This window comes from Triplophysa dalaica, chromosome 20 (assembly GCF_015846415.1).
Source record: "Triplophysa dalaica isolate WHDGS20190420 chromosome 20, ASM1584641v1, whole genome shotgun sequence".
Lineage (NCBI taxonomy): Eukaryota > Metazoa > Chordata > Actinopteri > Cypriniformes > Nemacheilidae > Triplophysa > Triplophysa dalaica.
This window is the reverse complement of record NC_079561.1, coordinates 8,147,587-8,162,499: the sequence shown is the minus strand read 5'-3', so window position 1 is coordinate 8,162,499 and position 14,913 is coordinate 8,147,587. Positions and strand designations below refer to the sequence as shown.

Genomic DNA, 14,913 nt, shown 5'->3' with positions numbered 1-14,913 from the left:
TGTAATTGTCTGTGTGTTGAAAAGACCCCACACAGGGAGAAAGTTAGCCACCACAGATTAAATTAAACCCCATCAAGTAGAAAGCAGACACCAAATGCCCAATGCAATATTAAAAGGCTGGCACACAAGGGAGAGTGTGTATGTGTGTGTGTGTGTGTGTGTGTGTGTGTCTGTGCGTGTGTGTGTGTGGGAATGACTGAGTCACTCTTTTAAGTCATTCTTAAGCTTTCTTTCCTGACTAATGTAAATCAATGATGTAAAATGGCTGCTTTCCTCACTTCAGCTTCAGTGACAGCAAACAGGCTAAACCACAGACCTGCGGTCTCCAAGGTGATGGATAGGTGACAGAAAACTGATACAGGGCTGGCTTTCATCTCTCCCTCTCTGAATGTCTGTCACCCTTTTCAATGTGTCATGATTGCTTTCGTCTGATTCTTGATCCCTCAATCTATTTTTGCGGCCTGGGTCCGCATCACCGTGTCTGAGGGAAATCACATTTACCCGAAATGTGATATGATAACATAAGAAAATCCTTTTTGTTATTACAGAATTCAGACTTTGGTTTATGTAAAACACAGATACAAGGTGAACTCTGCGGTACTTGCGGTGTTACAGTCAAGTTTCTCTGAAAGTTAAAGTTACTAAAAAATGTTACTGCAGTAATGTAAATAACATTTTATCAACATTGTTATTGCTAAACGTTATAAAAACATTATAAAAATGTTACAAAAACATCACACAACTGTATAAAACATCATTCTTACATTGTAAGAGGAACGTATTAAAACATTCAGAAACAACGTTTTCATATTAGATGTCATATTTAGTGTAATTTTTTGAAATTAGTATGTTTAATGCAGTATGTTTATTAAAGTTCATCTCATCATAATAACCATAGTTTAACCATTATATTTGTAATTAACAATAAATCTACCTTTGAATTAGTTCTTGATATATGACACTATATTTTAAAATTAAATTAACAGTTTTTTAGAATTCTAAATTTATTACAACACATAACAGTAACACATTTTATTACAACTGGTTAATTTATCTAAGGGACAATGGATACATTATATTATCAACAGCACACATTTTGCTACTGTATCCCGTTACTACTCCCGCATTCCTCCCATCCAGTGACCTTCAGTAACCATTGAGATCACGGATTGGCTAAGACGTAACGCGCTCACCGTTACTCGTACCGAGAGAGTGGTTTCTATCATTACGCGCCCCGCCGCTCTGCATGATTTATGCGCTTATTCATATTCCATGTGAAGCGCTTTTAATCACAGCGCAGCTTGTTCCTGCTTCACAGTACTACACCGAAGAAGCAATTAATTCCAGCTGCCGCGCCACTTCCTCAACAAGCCAGAAATGAATACAACACTTTAAAAAAATACTGCCTCGCTTGTTCAGAGAGAAGAGGAGGAAAGCGATTAAAATCACACAAGCCGCGTGGGACCAGCCTGAGCTGCCAGAGTATTTTAAATGAGCCTGTAGTAGTTAAGGTTAAAGGGATAGTTCACCCAAAAATTTAAATTCTGTTATCATTTACTCACCTTCGAGTTGTTCCAAATGTGTATACATTTCTTTGTTCTGATGAACACGGAGAAAGATATTTGGAATAATGCTTATTACCAAACAGATCTCAACACCCATTGACTACCATAGTAGGAGAATAAAGTAGTAAAAAAGCTGTCCTACACTCCTATATTCTTCCAAATGTCATCTTTTGTGGTCAACAGTACAAAAGAATTAGAAAGTAATTTTCCTACAATGGTCTGGTTATAAGCATTATTCCAAATATCTTTCTCTGTGTACATCAGAACAAAGAAATGTATACACATCTGGAACAACTCGAATGTGAGTAAATGAAGACAGAATTTACATTTTTGGGTGAACTATCACTTTAGGTTATTTTGTCAAAAGCATAATTAATGAAGGTCATGTGGATTACATGCAGCCTAACATGTTTATTATTTTGTGTTTTGTGGGAAATGTAATGTCAGTCAAAGTTAAAGCAATAATCTGTAACTTTTCGCTCTTTATCGTCCTCCCATCTTAAAACATGAAATTGCAGGTCATTTTATATACACATTTGTAGGTGTTTTTAAATCAAACTGACGTTTTCTGCGAAATCATACCTGACAGCTCAATTTATTAATCATTCTTATAAGCTTGTGAATCATGATGGTGATCGTTTTGAACACAGATTGTTTTGTGTTTGCTCAATAACTGATTTGGTTTATTTTTAACAAACAAAATTATGGATTACAACTTTGAGGGATGTGAATGTAAAATGATAAGTAGGAAGCTGTCTGGATCTCTAACCACGAAGGAACAGCTCAAGCTTAATTTAGATTTATTATTATTTATTTATAGATTTATTTATTATTACAGATAAGATAAAGGGTAACATTTATAAAAAAAAAAAAATTTGTCGATACATTTATAATATTGTTTCTTTGTCTGGATGATATACATGTCCAGCCTTGGGGGGGTTCTGTGGTGCGGCCGAGGCCTCCAGACTAACATTAATAATTAAGACACTTACTGAGTCCGGTAAGACAACCTGATAACCGCTGAGCCATGGGGCAGTTTAAAAAAGAAAACCAGAGCCCCTGCCTGTAATCAAACTGTTGTAAGTGTGTGTGAGTGTGTGTGCAAGCTTTCATATGTGTCTAAACAGTTCACCCCAAAATATTTTTTGTCATCATTTATTCAACCACATGTCATTCAAAACCAGTATTTGATTATTTCTCTATATTTTGAGAAAGGCTCAGGGGTTTATACATTGGGGCTATTGTTGTTTGGTCACCGAGATTTTTCAAAATATCTTCTTTTGTGTTCTGCAGAAGAAAGAAAGTCATACATGTCTGTGATGACAAGAGGGTAAATAAATTATGAAGTATTTTGGGTAAATTATCCCTTTAATTTCATTTTTAACTGCATATTTATAATTTTTCATTTAGAAATGAATTTGTGCTAAATATTTCTCTTACAATAAATGCCTGATATGATATTCTGTATAAAGTGCAATAACAGTCATAGATTTTTAAATACGGCTTAAGGATCCAAATGCGTCTGAGGCTACAGTCCTTGAAGAAGTGTCCTCTCTAAGAATAGAAGTGAAAAGATATTTGGAATAATGCTGATAACCAAACAGATCTCAACACCTATTGACTACCATAGTAGGAGAAAAGTAGGAAAAAGCACACCAGAAATGTTTGCTGTCCTACATTCTTCCAAATGTCTTAATTTGTGTTCTACAGAACAGTGTCCTCTCCAAGAATAGAAGCCTGATAGGGCTTTAACCTGACATTTGGTTTTACCGAATGTCCGGCTGTCCCTCCCCCCTTAAATTCAGAATTCAATTCAAGAGTTGCAACCTTCAGGCGGCCCACTTTTAATACCATCCGCTATTCCTTCACTGTTTCTATTTCCCATTCTCTCTTCATCCCTTTTCTCGGATTGATTCCTGGGCCCTTTGAAGCACCCAATTAAACCCTGCCAGAGCAGTCCAGTAGAGCTGCTTTACTGAATGCCACTATAGACCGCACCATGATTATCTCGCCTCTCTCCATTCCATCCTGTGTAAACTTAAACAAATAAACCTTTATCTCAAATTGAGATTCATTGATCAATGCACCATAGCCGTAAACCAAAGTGATATGAGAGAAAGACGGATCGAGTGAGGGAAAGATCGTGAGAGGGAGAAAGAGGGAGAGATTGGAAATTAGTTTGGCAAAATCCAATCTCAGGGACATGTAACACAACTGCCAGATCTTATTTAAAAAACAGCCATGGTCCTATCAACACTTACCCCTGAACGGATGAGGAGAGAGGGGAAAACAGATGAGGATCAACAGCACAGGCCACGCTGAAGAAATCCCACCAGAGCAATCAGCTCAATGACCTTCACGTGCCTAACCACACACACGCACGCACACACAGACACACACACGAAATCAGGCAATCAGTCACATATGGATAAAAACTATTACTGATTAGCATAGGGCTATGGAACAATAAAAGCATTACATATAGATCAACGAGAGATAGAGAGAGAGAGTGAGACAGAAGTCAATAAGAACACGAAGGCTAATTTTCTCTGGATCTATAAGACTATCTACAAACAAGCAATGCCACCGGTCGGGCAGAAAAGGCCCTGTTTGACCTTGAGAGAATTACAGGAAAAGCTGAAATTGAACATTACTCCATAATTTTCTTATGTTATATTAGGGAATACTCAGGCTCTTACAAGCTGTGCAATGCCATTGAATGGGTTCAAGTTTTTGAATCCCCAAAAAGTATCTATTTAACATAAAGTAATCCAAACGGTTTAAATAATTTGAAGTGAAGTGATACGTTTGAAAGAAAACAATTAATATTTAGACCTTATTTAGAAAAATGTAAATAGACAATAAGGGACAACCCAGCAAAGTATTAACAATTATGGCAGCATATTCAGCTGCAGAAAAATCATTTCAAATTTTCATTTAACTATCATTTCTATGTATTGTGGTCAGTCCGGTCCAATGTCTGTTGAATTTCATCAAAATCAAAATATAAAAATATCATTTTCATGAAAAGACTGTAGGCTATGGGCTCCGTTTGGGCCCCTGCAAAAATATCTAGCTGACAAACAAAAAATTAAATACTATTTATTCGTACTATCTACTAAATAATGATCTATCAACTTCATTGAACATTTTAAAAATTGTGCATGAAGTGAACCATGATTATTGTTGCCCATCCAGGATATCTGATTGCCCAAGACCACCCCAAACCCCCCCTGAGCCAGCCTCCCATTATATGCATAGCAACATGTTCAACAACACCCTAGCAACCATTTTCAACATCCAAATATTACGTAGCAATTTCTGGATGGATAAACTTCTAGTGAATCCTTCATTTCTCGGATGCGAGTGAACCTTAGGCTTGTTTTTCCTGCAGAGGACGCAGGCATGCTGTAAATTGCAGTGACGAACACTTCAGTTTTGGTTTTCAAGCCTCTGGTCTACGCAAATTCGAGAGATGACTGAAGCATCAGAACGTGTCGATTTGCTTCAGAAGACCCATATGAGTTATCCCGTCATTAAAAAAAAAAGTTCCCCGCCAAAGACGAGTTATTGGTGCTGTTACACACCTTTGGAAAAAGTACAGAATCTCTGAACCTAGAACGTATATATTTTATCTGTTTTTAATCTGTAGTGTAATCTGGGTGGATACTTTGACCAAAACAATTTAATTATCTCAGCTATTTAATCAAAGTGATGCATTTTTTAAGAAACCTACCCACGTCTAAAGGGTGATAAAAAAAGAACAAATGAAGATAAAAGAATACAGTTATTTTCTTTGAAAGCAGGGACTCTGTTCTTTCATTGATATATTGTTTGTCCATAAATTACAGAAAATGTTCTGTCAGCCATCAAATTTTTTTGAAAATGTCAACTTGTTTTTTTTAAGGCTGGAGGGGAAAGAGATAAGCACCCACACTTGCAATACATTTTATATGTCTGTTTTGAACAACATGCAAGAATTAAAACCTGCTGCTTTTCTTTGTACCCTTGGTAATAAATTCAACAAACCCAACAATAAACCCGCTAAATGCTTACGGAGGTTGCACGAATGCTTGAAAGTGATTTCACTGGCTAAAAAAACGGTTCACACCATGCACAACTGTGATAACATCTCTTGGGAGGGTGCTATGAGGTGAAAGGTAAACTCGCATCCTTACGACAATCATTTACAAGTAGACACGCAGCTTGACAGACACACCATCACCCGGTTTAGATTTGTCCCCAGGCTCTCCTTTTTCCTTTTGCTTTCACACATAAACAGCCACACATCCGTGAACTCATGTACACACAAGCCTCAGCGTGAGGCATTCTTTTAAACATGTGTACTGAAGTCATTTACAGATCTGACATATCAGATATCGCTAACATTTGACAACTGTTTATATTTACAGGTCCCTGCAGAGGATGTTCCTCTAGGGCTGCACGATTATGACAATATGTTGAATATTTTGCTCGAATTGAAATGCAGATTATATATTTTATATTATACAGTGCAGATTATACGGTATGTACAGTAACAGTTTACATCACAAGACGAAAAGAAAAATACATTAAGGGGTGGTTCTCCGCCAAATTTTGTTCAAGACCTATATATGACTGGAATACACAAAAAAAGAGAAATGTCTGGTTTAGTGTCCATACAATGGATGTCAATGGGTGTCAGTGTTGTTTGGTTACCAACATTCTTTAAAATATCTTCTCTTGTGTTCTGCCGAAGGAAGAAAGTCATACAGGTTTGAAATGACATAAAAGTGAGTAAATGATCAAAGATTATCACTGAAAACAAAAATAAGATATGAATTTGAATATTCTGTGTGCATCACACAACTTGAATCTCGCTCATTGATTAAGCCCTGTGGACTAAATTAAACACAACAGACATGTTTGTATTTAGTTACAATGCTCACAGCTGCATAAACATGAAAATAGAAACTAGAATACACTTGGAGTGGGAGATGGTAATATAACATTGTAATTGACATTGGGTAATTATGGAAGATGTAGTCACAATCTCAATTATTTTAATGACTTAAATGGACAGCCATTTAAGTTATTCTATCTTTCTCATTCTAGTTGATCCCATTTAATATTCTCTTTCTTTGCCTTTCATTGTCTTTTTGAAGGTCACTTCAGTTTCCAGAAGAGTGCAGACAACACAACATGTTTTAAACATTTTAAAACACCCAATTCATCTCACATGTGTCTTATCTAGAGTTTCAAGAGATCTCAACAAGGTGTCAATCTGGATTTGTGAGCGTCTGATGAAACCATCGATAAGGAATAATCTAGAGTTCAGGAGACATCCAAGAGAACGGTCGGATGACAGCTTGCGCCGAGTCTACACCAGACATGATGCGACAAACAACAGTAGAACCGATTATAATTCAAAGTTTTGTCGGTTGACAGGGTATAACCCTTAATGAGCTTTGTTTAAGCAATACAATTTTCTCTTGAAACTGAAAAATAGGACATGACTATTTCTTGTGACTTTGTGTTATTTATGTTTTGTGTAAAAGAATGTTTGATTCCATGTTCTTAATAAACTTCTTCATTTGGCATCTCTAGGGATTGCAAATTGGAGGCTTACTTTCACAGTTGCAATTTGCAGACTTCCTCTATCTCACTTCCAGAGCTTCATTCAATTCTTCATTATTCAAAATGCAGCTGATAAGCAAGAATTGTCATGGTGAATTTAATACAAGTCTCCAGGTCTTCATCGGATTGGCCTTTCAATACTCCTTGACGATGATGTATTGTTTCATGCCAACCAATCAATGTTGCCCTAATTAAATTATATTAATCATCATCGACAAACAAGAGCCGCATAAAACAAAACCCAAACTAAGTTAAATGTAGTTAAAAGAAGTTATACATTTTATTTCTTTCATTTATAATGAACCTTTATTGCATCAGTCTTTTTCTCAAAGTGAGTCTGGTAAACTGTATTTCCCCTTCAGTCGGTCTCTCGACGTTGTGTTGAGAGACGACTGGGGTTTGATCTTGAGAACCTATCATCTCCGAGAGGAATTTCTAAACGCCAATAGGATTGGCGAATGGCCCGCCCACGCCAGTCTCCGCCCCGTACATACGGGTATAAAAGGAAGATGGCGGCGGTCATTCACTTACCTTTTTGTTCTTCGGAACTGTTTGCACTACATGTGTCAAACTTATTTCTTCGAGAGAGTCTTTCTTCTCCTGCCGGCGCGACGTGGAAGCAGCGGATCCCCTGGTGTGACGGTCTTCCCTTCGACTTCCCGGCAAATTCCCACAGAGCCTTATTCTAAAAAGAGCAAATTTCCCAGCTGCTGAGCATGTCTCGCAGCTGTGTCCTTGGGTGCGGCAGACTCATTCCCGAGTCAGACGGCCATGAAACCTGCGTCACATGTTTGGGCGTCAAGCATGCTGAAGCAGGTTTCAGTGATACGACATGTCCTATCTGCGAGGACATGTCTATCAAGGTGTAGCGGTCACGGCTGGCGACGTTTTTCGGAACTGTTGCCGCCAACCCGCTCGCTTCTCAGGCGAGTTCGGCTGCCGCTTCGGCGAAGTCGACCGCCTCGACGAGCAGCGGGGGTGATATGGGGACTGCTATGGATGTCGCTTCGCCAGCTCCGGCTCGGCGAACCGCCCATACCCCAGTTCGCTCACCTGGTGCGTCCCCGATGGACGGCGGTAGACCGTTCCATAGCGGGCAGACTCGCAAGAGGGATGATGACGAAATCTCTGTCGCGGCATCGGACAGCTGCCTACTGGCATCAGACGGGGACGATCTCTCCGAGCTCCTGTCCACGGGCGGTAGAGCTCGTGATGGGACCGACCCGGAGATGTCGGCCATGCTTGCCCGGGCAGCCGTGAGCATCGGGTTGCAGTGCGTTAACCCGCCCTCCCCGAAACGCTCGCGGCTTGATGAATGGTACCTGGGTACGGGTCGCGGCCAAAAACCGCAAACCACCCCGGTGCCGTTCTTCCCGGAAGTGCATGAGGAGCTCACGAGGTCGTGGAATGCACCTTTCTCGGCGCGTTCTACACTCGTGGGCTCGGCGGCTGTGACTTCCCTGGATGGCGGGGCGGCCCGAGGCTACGTCGACATCCCCCAGGTGGAGCGTGCTGTAGCGGTGCACCTCTGAGTCGGTACGAGGCGCTGCCTGTCGCGTCTCCACAAAGTGCCCGGCGCCCACTTCCTCGTTAAGAGAGTTGTTCTCCCTGGGTTTTTCTCTCCCACAGCACCCTTCGGCGCGCAGTGGCGAGGGTGGACGGCGCGGACGACTTCAACCTCCACGCGACGTTGCGTCGGCCAGCGCCATCAGACAGGTAAGTCCGCAGAGCCGTCAACCTCCCAGGGATCCGTCCCGGTGCGAGGTGACCGCTCTGCCACCCACCGAACCACCTCTTCCAGGGACGGTGAAGGAGATCATTCCTCTAACACCGTTGGCAAGGTTCTTGGCTGCGTGGCAGACGCATACCAGCCCTTCACAGTGGTTGGATCGAACGATCCGTCTCGGTTATGCGATCCAGTTCGCCAAGCGCCCCCCGAAATTCCGGGGCATTCTGTTCTCCTCAGTACGAGGAGAGAATGCCCCCGTGCTTCGGAGAGAGGTCGCCGCCCTGCTGGCGAAACGTGCGATCGAGCCCGTCCCCATAACCGAGATGTCCTCTGGGTTCTACAGCCCGTACTTCATCGTCCCCAAAAAAGGAGGAGGGCTGCGCCCTATTCTGGATCTACGCATCCTGAACAGGTACCTGCACAAGCTACCGTTCCGGATGCTGACTCAGAAGCGCATCTTGGAGTCAGTTCGACACCAAGATTGGTTCGTGGCAATCGACCTGAAGGACGTGTACTTTCACGTCTCCATTCTTCCTCGACACCGACCGTTTCTACGGTTCGCGTTCGAGGGGAAGGCGTATCAGTACAGGGTCCTGCCCTTCGGTCTGGCCCTGTCTCCGCGGGTTTTTTCGAAACTCGCCGAGGCCGCCCTACCTCCCCTCAGGGAACAGGGCGTGCGTATACTCAACTATCTCGACGACTGGCTTATTTTGGCACACTCGCGAGATGTGTTGAGTACGCAAAGGGATCTTGTGCTCGAGCACCTAGACCGTTTGGGCCTCCAGGTCAACCGAGAGAAGAGCAAGCTCTCCCCAGCGCAGAGCATCTCATATCTCGGGGTGGAACTAGACTCTGTCCGCATGTCGGCGCAGCTCACTACCGAGCGTGCACAGTCGGTGCTTCGCTGCCTGACACAGGTCAGGCAGGCCACAGCGGTCCCACTGAAACTATTTCAGAGGCTCCTGGGGCACATGGCATCCTCAGCCGGGGTAATCCCGCTCGGGTTGATGCACATGCGACCGCTACAGCACTGGCTTCAGAGTCGGGTTCCGAGGACGGCGTGGCACCGCGGCACCAGGCGGATTACGATCACGCCCCGGTGCCGTTGTACCCTCATCCCTTGGGCAAAGTTGTCCTTCTTGCGAGCGGGGGTTCCGCTCGGACAGGTTTCGAGGCGCGTCGTAGTTACGACAGACGCTTCCCTGCAGGGATGGGGGGCAGTGTGCAACGGGCACGCAGTAGCAGGGCGGTGGACGGGCCCCCGACTGCGATGGCACATAAATTGCCTAGAGTTGCTGGCAGTTCATCTAGCACTGAGGAGGCTACGGCCCCTAGTGCAAGACAGACACGTGCTAGTCCGGTCGGACAGCACGTCTGCCGTGGCGTACATCAACCATCAGGGCGGCATACGCTCACGGCAGATGTCGCAACTAGCCCGACGCCTCCTCCAATGGAGTCAGCAGGTGACCAAATCCCTGCGAGCCACGTACATCCCGGGGAACCTGAATCAGACAGCCGATGCGCTCTCTCGTCAGAGGACTCCCCGTGGAGAATGGCGACTCCATCCCAGCGTAGTCCAGCTCTTATGGGAGCGGTTCGGGCGGGCACAGGTAGACCTGTTTGCCTCCCCGGACTCCACCCATTGCCCGCTTTGGTTCTCCCTGACCGAGGGCTCCCTCGGCACGGACGCCTTAGCGCACAGCTGGCCGCGAGACAAGAGGAAGTACGCCTTCCCCCCAGTGAGCCTCCTTGCACAGACTCTGTGCAAGGTCAGGGTAGAGGAGCACCAAGTCCTGTTAGTTGCGCCGTACTGGCCCAACCAGCCTTGGTTCCCAGACCTCATATCTCTGATGATAGCTCCCCCCTGGCCGATTCCCCTCTCGAAGGACCTTCTTTCGCAGGGGAAGGGCACGGTTTGGGACCCCAATCCGGGCCTCTGGAATCTCCATGCCTGGTCCCTGGACGGGACGAGGAGAGTTTAAGTGGCTTGCCTCTGGCAGTCCAAGAGACGGTCATGCAGGCTAGAGCCCCCACCACGCGGCGTTTGTACGCCTATAAGTGGCGTCTCTTCTCGTCTTGGTGTTCCTCCCTTGGAGAGAACCCGCGGAATTGCCCGATCGGGTCAGTGCTGGCCTTCTTACAGCAGAGACTAGAGAGTAACCTCTCCCCATCCACCTTGAAAGTGTATGTAGCCGCTATTGCCGCTCATCACGATCTCGTGGAGGGTAAGTCTCTTGGTCGGCACGACCTGATCATCAGGTTCCTTAAGGGTGCGAGGAGGGTGAATCCACCTCGACCGCGCTCTGTACCCTCTTGGGATCTTAATGTGGTCCTACAGGGCCTGGCTATGGCCCCGTTTGAGCCCCTCGGAGATGCCTCTCTTCCTCATCTTACGATGAAGACAGCACTCCTGACGGCGCTCGCATCCATCAAGAGGGTTGGGGACCTACAGGGCCTTTCCATGTCCCCGGGATGCCTAGAATTTGGAACTGGTAACTCTCACGTTGTCCTGAGACCCAGACCAGGTTACGTGCCCAAGGTCCCCACCACTCCCTTCCGGGATCAGGTGGTGACCTTGCAGGCGCTCCCCTCCGGGGAGGAAGACCCGACCTCTCATGTGTTGGGTCCTGTACGCGCTCTGCGCCTCTACATTGACCGCACACAGAACTTTAGGAGTTCTGAGCAGCTCTTTGTTTGTTTTGGAAGACAGCATCAGGGGAGAGCTGTCTCCAAACAGCGGCTGGCACACTGGATTGTGGATGCCATTTCCTTGGCGTACCAGTCCACGGGCCAACCATGCCCGCTTGCAGTGAGAGCACACTCCACTCGGAGTATTGCCTCCTCGTGGGCGTTGGCCCAGGGTGCCACCCTGGCAGACATCTGTAGAGCTGCGGGTTGGGCTACGTCCAGTACCTTCGTGAGGTTCTACGACCTCCGAGTGGAACAGGTGTCAGCCCGTGTCCTGCTGGGATAGGGGCTCGGCATCTGGCCCGGACGTACACCTGCGAAAGCGCCTTCTCCCCTCTTCAGGTGAGTAACGTGCGCTAACTGCCTCCCTGCAATTCCCCCATTAGGGTGAAGCATAGGCATTCCATCCATCACTAAGCACAGCATTGGTAATAGATCGGGCGGAGCGATCTGTTGGAACCAGGTCCAGTACTGGTAGAGTTACCCCTATTTAGGCGAACCCCTATACTTGGACTAGTGCCCCATACGTAGTGACTCCCTTATAGGTAGTCCCGTATGAAGATTTCACGTATTCCCCTCTGGCGAATTGGTGACCTCCCCACCGGTGGCTCTCCACCGGGTTTACTGTCCCCGGAATCGGGTTGACACTTCCGACATGCGCTCTCCCTATGGGTAGACCATGCCTTATACCTCCACATGTACCTCCCCTCGTGGCTGGATGTGGGCTCCGCAACACACTCTTCAAGAGAAGAATAGTGTTTTTCCCAGTGCGGCCCGGAAGGGACCTCGTTACAGGGGTAACGCCACCTTCCGTGATGACCGTCAGTAGAAGCTTCTTCGTATGTCTGATACTGAATCCACTGGAGGATTACATCTCGCGGTAGCGCTCAGTCTTGACTCGCAGGGCCAGTCACTGTCGCCCCGCTAGAGGTCGTAATGCGGCGTAGTGCCGTGGCGTGTGTAGATTCTTCCCCAGTCGTCTCTCAACACAACGTCGAGAGACCGACTGAAGGGGAACGTCTCGGTTACATATGTAACCTCGGTTCCCTGATGGAGGGAACGAGACGTTGTGTCTTCATGCCACACCACTGCGCCGACCCGCTGCAGTGACGAGAGACACTCTCTCAGGTTCCTCAGCACAAAGGTAAGTGAATGACCGCCGCCATCTTCCTTTTATACCCGTATGTACGGGGCGGAGACTGGCGTGGGCGGGCCATTCGCCAATCCTATTGGCGTTTAGAAATTCCTCTCGGAGATGATAGGTTCTCAAGATCAAACCCCAGTCGTCTCTCAACACAACGTCTCGTTCCCTCCATCAGGGAACCGAGGTTACATATGTAACCGAGACGATTTCCACAAATAATCAATTATTCACAAATCTTTCTTCCGTTAATCATAATTTATTTTACATCTGCTGTTTAGTTCACGCCTCTGGCACAGCTAAATGTGTTTTAGTGCGTCAGATTTTGTCCTGGGCCTTATGAATTTCTGCCACAAAGTATAGCCACTCTTACAGATTCCACTGGACTATATTAGTGAAGACATCTCATAGACTTTCATTGTTTTCATACCAGGATAATACAATTTTCTATCCATAAACCTTCCTCTGACACAACTCTGTTGTCATTATTACATTTCAGGTTAAATATGATTTGGCTGATTTGTGAGCCGTTTTACAGGTAAAGACCCCCTAAAATATTCCCGCAAGTTAATTCTTTCCTTCAAAACTAGGCACTTACAAGTAAAGCTAATCCTGTATACATACACACACACATTTATAAATGAACACTCACCCTGATAATTCTCCCTGTCTTTGTTAAAACTGACATGTGGAAACTTAATGAACAGCACAATTACCCTTTCACACAGCTTTCAGAAAATTTGCGTCACCCGATATAAACCGGAACCCTACTCGACCTAACGTCATTAAGCAGAATGACTTAAATTACATCAACTTTACATAAAGCCGTATTAGGTCAGGCTTATCTACCTGCATCGTGCGATACAGTTTCACTGGTAAAGCTAAATTGCCGGCCCGTCAAGACAAAAATGGCAGGATTGAGGGCCAATAAAGAGGAAGAGAGATAAACAAAGATAGGAAAGAGTGAGTGCAGTGAAGTGTGAAATGAGAGAGAGAGGAGACCGACTTGACAAGGTGGCTTAAAGCCATGACAGGATGAAGAAAGGAGAACGAGTGAGAGAATCTCTCAAGATTAAATATTCAAGGTGCTTTCTGGCATGATCAAGAAGGCTCTTTGTCAAGGCATCAGTATGTCACACACAATATGTCTATCAACGCACGGTGGGGTTTTCACGGGATATTACATTGGTATACTTGATTCTGATTGGTCAGTCACCACATGTGCATAGACTGATATTTTTCTTATGTCTAGACATTATCAACAAACGTTTTGAAACATACAGACTGTTCAATGTATCTGTAATAAAACATTCTCTGTCACATACATTTCAGGTTTAAATTCAAAATGTGATATCCATAAAGCTGGAAGTCGAAAAACCTGTTCACCATTTCACCGTGTCTGTGCATCACCCGTAGCCTTTATTATTGATTCACAGTACCGTTTCACTATGTCAGCAACTATATTTTCCTGATTAAAGGGTGTTGTTAGGTGGGTGTATGTACAGCTCTTGTATCTTATTACTTAAATAACCTTCTGTTCTGATTACCGTGTCTGGGTTTATTTAGCGATAATGACCGGCTGACTGCACATTATCCCCTACATGCTGAAATATTTCAAAGAACCTGAGAATAAATGTGCAAATGAAGGCGTTTGGTGTCTTTGCCACACTGTTTGTCCATTTCTTCTGACTTTGCATACAGTAACATGCAGCAAGCTCTCACCCGCTCTCTCTCTCTGCCAGAGAGTGGGTGTGTACTGAAAACACATGCAAAGACAAGCACATACTATATGCAGGTATGCACATCAATATACATGTGGCGACTGACTCAGCACACGACAATCCAGTGGAACCTACGAGATGAAAATGGAGAACTCAGCTCTCAGGTTCATGAAGATCTGAGACTGAAAGAGTCAATGAGAGAAGCACTGGAGAACTGGGTATGAGTGTGTACCTCATACTGAGCATGAAGTATTTTGACAAACATGGAACAGACCAGCAATGTGAACTTGTGTGTGGAGGGGCATACAGCCAAGTCCCGATGTTCTGTTCTGGGAACATTTAAGCCGACCTGCTAATGCCAACCACGGTGTCCTTCAAATCGAGTGCTAGAGAAACCTTCAAATACACTGATGTCATAGGAGAACTTAAACGGAGTTCAACAATATATTTTTT

General features: G+C 44.9%; 1 protein-coding gene across 5 annotated transcripts in view; it reads right to left on the bottom strand.

Moving 5' to 3' along the window:
* sulf2b (sulfatase 2b) overlaps positions 1–14,913 on the bottom strand; it is a 124,418-nt gene that overhangs the window by 101,854 nt on the left and 7,651 nt on the right. For 4 of the 5 annotated variants that reach the window (XM_056732780.1, XM_056732781.1, XM_056732776.1 and 1 more), the window contains exon 2: positions 3,827–3,929. The exons of the other annotated variant lie outside the window; for it this stretch is intronic. The gene's annotated coding sequence lies outside the window, so the exon portion shown is untranslated. The remainder of the gene's footprint in view (positions 1–3,826; positions 3,930–14,913) is intronic. 5 annotated transcript variants of the gene reach the window in all.